The 4,711-nt window shown below is 39.3% G+C and overlaps 1 pseudogene; it reads right to left on the reverse strand.

The window, feature by feature from the left end:
- Positions 1 to 108: 108 nt before the first annotated feature.
- LOC102853610 lies at positions 109 to 345 on the reverse strand (annotated as a pseudogene).
- Positions 346 to 4,711: the final 4,366 nt, after the last annotated feature.

A 4,711-nucleotide genomic window follows, 5' to 3' on the forward strand; every position in this document is an offset into this window, starting at 1 on the left:
TTCAGTGCAGTATACATTATTGAACCCATCTTACTCAGTCTCTCCCCAACCCCAAGGACAGTCCCATTCTACAACAGTGGCATCATGTAATATGTACTGGCTTACCTTTCATAACATAACATAAAAATTCATGGTGTCCAAAGCACGCTCCGCGTCCGCCGGCTGCAGGAAGTTCACATACGCGTAGCCCAGGGAGCGGTGGGTGATCATGTCCCTGCAGATCCGGATGGAGAGGATGGGCCCGATTGGGCTGAACTTCTCGTAGAGCATCGCCTCTGTCACGTCAGGGTGTAGGTCTCCCACGTAGAGAGACCACATGGGATAGCTGGGGGCGCTGGGGTTCATCTCGGCACGGCTACCAGCAGGGCCACAGTCCACGACCGGGTCGATCCGCTGTCGCTGGGAAGCGAGGCTGGCGGTGTTGGGTCCTGGCAGCAGGAAGGCCTCAGGAGTCTCTTCGTTCCTCCTTGGAGATGCTGAGGCGCTGAGGGTGGGAAGTAGGCTGCACTGGGGATAAGGTGGAGCTAGACACTCTTAACTAGCATTTAAATGACACAGTGCTGGGGAGCTCTGGTGGCCTAGTGGCATAACTGCAAAATCTAATTAACTTTTCTATTACTTTTTCTTTACCCTACTCAACTATTTCTTTTTACTCTCCTCTCCCTTCCTTCCTATTCCAACTAACTATCCAAGAATAATGATTCTGTATGTGTGTAAACCTTCCCTTCACTTTTTATAGTAGTCTTATACCATAAATGCCTTTTTGTGGCTTATGACTTATGCCACTCAGCATAATGTCCTGTAAATTCAATCAAGTTCTGCTTTGCTTCACAAGTTCTTTATCATTTTTTTGAGGCATAAAACTCCATTGCATTAATATACCATAATTTCCTGAGCCATTCATCCATTGATAAGCATTTGAGTTGTTTCCAACCCTATGATATTTTAAATATTGCTGAAATAAACGTGGGTGTACATATATCAGTTTGTGTCACAGGTCTTTTTTCTTTGAGATAGTAGTGGGATTGCTGGGTCAAATGGTATTTTCATTTTCAAATTTCTAAGAAAGTGCTGCAGTGCTTTTCATGGTGATTACACCATTTTACATTCCTACCAGCAGCGTATGAGAGTGGTCTAATCTCTCCACATCTTTGCCAGCATCTGTTATTCGCTTTCTTATTATTGCTGGAGTGAGAGATCTTATTCACACATGGACTTCACTTGACAGCACACACAGAAGTCTGTATAAAGTATATGATTACTTTTTCCATCTCTCTAAAGAATGGTAATGGGACCTCAATAAGGATTTCATTGTATATGTACAATGCTTTTACTAGTACTGTCATTTCACAATGTTAAGTCTTCCTGTGCATGAACATGGTCTATTTTTTTTGTAGTAGTAGTAATATTTTGCTGTTTCATTGTATAGATATTTTGTATCTTTGGTTAGATATATTTCTTTCTGGGGGGAGGAGTTCTATTTTATTGTCTTTATTTTATGCACAAGGAAACTGAACCTTAAAGACATACAGTAACTTCTTCAAAATCTTGGAATTAATAGGTTCAAACTTCAGACATGAATCTATGCCTGTCCTCAGCCCAGATTCTACATCCCTTTTTTAAATTATACTAGTTTATTTTAAAAATTTGAATACATTGTTTTCCAGAACAGATTCTTCCAATTTCCCTCACTCTCCCCCAATAAAATTGTATAACTCTATGATTAATCCCTGTCCCCCTGGTTAGATATATTTCTAAATATTTAATATCTATGGATTTCTTTTTCAAAGTTCTCTATATTACTGAAAAGGAGTCTGACTGACTTTTATATCTTGACCCTGACACTTTGTTGAATTAGGCAATTAGATCCAGTTATTTTCTTGCTGAATCTTTGGAATTTCTTATATGTAGTTTCATATTATCTGCAAATATAGATAATTTTACTTCCTCTTTCCCAATTTGTATGCCTTTTATTTCATTTTATTGCCTCATTTCTATAGCTGGGAATTCTAATTCCATATTGAATAAGGTGTGGTGATATTGGGTGTGATGTCTACAGTTTATTGATCAAAATGGCTTTCCTAGCCATTGACTTTGGAGAGTTCTGGTGGCCTAGTGGTCAAAGGCATGAGAGTCAAATCCACCAGCTGCTCCACAGAAGAAAGACGGGTGATCTCCTCTCATGCAATTAACTGCCTCTGAAAACCCATCAGAGGGTCAGCTGTAGGTAAGTTCCAACTCAATGGAACACAACAGCCACTGACTTTGCACATAGATAGGTAGGATCATACAGATAGAGTCTGTTAGTCTATCCACAAGGGGATTGACTAGTCTTCCCAATGAATTGAGCTGATTTAGTAGTAGAATTTGAGTATCTCACCACCAGCAAAGAAGAAGCAAAGGATGCAGCACATGTCCTTAGAAGCCAAAGATTCTTGCACCACTCACATCAGAGCCTACAGGAGCAGCAACAACAGTCACAACAGAGAACCAGAGAACTGATGTGAGACAGAGATGAACTATTTCATGAACCCAGACTTTACTGGGACCTTCATCCAAGTTTGTTGGAAGAATCATAACTGGTAAGACTAAAGGAACTTCATAACATTGAACTACGTCATGAGGCTGAAGAGCAAAGGACCTGCTACCTTGCTTGAGAAGCTTTCTGGATTGAAGGATTGTATCCTGTAGCCAACCTGTTAACTTCTGTTAACCTGCTAACTTCTCTAATAAACCCCATAACTGTGATTATGGTTCTTTAAGTCTGTGTAGTCATTGAAACGGATTTCAGACTCAGTAGAGAAGTAGGGTTGATGTTGGAATTAGTAGAAGTAAGCACAGGAGTGTGGGAGACCATGTCTGACTTACAGGAATTAACTTTGTACTGTGGGTGTTGTTAATGATGACAGTTCCCCTTTGTGAAGTTAGTAAAAGTCAGACACAGCTGTCCTAATGCTGCCTACACTAGTTTTACAGTGGAAAACTGTCTGGTTCAAGTTCACAAAGGGAATATCTTTATTGAGAGTAATATTGGATTTGGATATTTGCTTTTACTTATGTTGAAGAATTTCCCTTCCATTCCTATTTTATTAAGTGAAAAAGTGTTGAATTTTGTCAAATGCTTTTTCTTTATCAATTGAGATGATCATATGGTTCTTTTTCTTTGTTTTATTGATGTGGTGGATTAAACGAATTGTTTTTCCTAATGTTAGATCATCCCTGCATACCTGCTATGAATTCCACTTGATCATGGTGTTTTTAATATGATGTTGGGTTCTGTTGGCTAGAATTTGAGAATTTTTGCATGTATTTTTATTTTTTATAAATTGGGTTTTTAAATTTTTATTTTGTTAATAATTTTAATGAACATTAACACAGAATTTGGATTTCCATTCATTCATTGCTGAACTTCTCTCCCTGCCCAGCCCTCTCCCCCCGCCCCCCAGTTTGCTCCTCTCTTTCAAAAGTAAAAGACTCCCTCCCTAGTACACAATCCCCCCACACCCCTCCGACCGCCCCAAGTACATTCCACTATGCAACCTTAATTGTGGACTCTTGTGATAACCATAATACATCGCTTTTAAATTATTCAGTCCCTCATCTGTTTCAGTGCAGTATACACAATTTATCCAGTTTTTCTCAGTCTTACCCCCACCCTGATATCAGTCCCATTTTACAGCAGTGGCACCATGCAATATTTGTCCTTTTGCGACTGAGATATTTCACTCAGCATAATGTCTTCCAGGCTCACCCATTTTGAATAATATTGAATGAGTTCCTTGTTTTTCAATGCAGCATAGTATTCCATTGTGTGAATATGCCACAGCTTCTCTACCCACTCGTTTGTTGATGGGCACCTGGGTTGTTTCCAACTCCTTGCTATTGTGAACAGAGCTGCGATAAACATGGGTGTGCATATATCCGCTTGGATGTTAGTTATGGTCTCTTTGGGATATATTCCCGGTAGTGGAATTGCTGGGTCAAATGGTATCTCTATTTGCAACTTTTTGAGAAAGCGCCATACCATCTTTCACAGTGGTTGCACCATTTTACATTCCCACCAAAAGTAAATAAGGGTTCCAGTTTCTCCACAACCTCGCCAGCATTTGTTGCTTGCTGTTCTGTTAAAGTTTGCTATTCTGACTGGGGTGAGATGATATCTCATAGTACTTTTGATTTGCATCTCTCTTAGAGCTAGGGATTTTGAACATTTCTTCATGTGCTTGCTGGCCATCTGAATGTCTTCTTTGGTGAAGTGTCTATTCATATCCTGTGTCCATTTTTCTATTCGATTATTTACCTTTATCTTGTTGTGGTGCTCAAGTATTTTATAAATTCTAGATACAAGTCCCTTATCTGACATGTCATTATCAAATAATTTTTCCCAGTCTGTGGCTTCCCTTTTGACCCTGTTGGAGAAGTTTTTGGATGTGCACAGGGATTTGATTCTTAGAAGATCCCATTCATCTATTTTATCTTCTTCTGGTTGTAGATTTTGCAGTATACTTGGGAGACTGTTTATGTTCTGGACTAGGAATACTAGAATTCTTCCAAGCTTTTCTTTAATGAAGTTTATAGTCCTTGGTTTTAGTCCTAGATCCATGATCGACCTTGAGTTGTTTTTTGTATATGGAGTGAGGTGTGGATCTTGTTTAAGTGTTCTGCAGATATTTTTCCAATTTTGTCAGCACCATTTATTAAAAAGGCTGTC

Source organism: Elephantulus edwardii, unplaced genomic scaffold (genome assembly GCF_000299155.1).
Source record: "Elephantulus edwardii isolate Elephantulus edwardi_28Jun2011 unplaced genomic scaffold, EleEdw1.0 scaffold00693, whole genome shotgun sequence".
Lineage (NCBI taxonomy): Eukaryota > Metazoa > Chordata > Mammalia > Macroscelidea > Macroscelididae > Elephantulus > Elephantulus edwardii.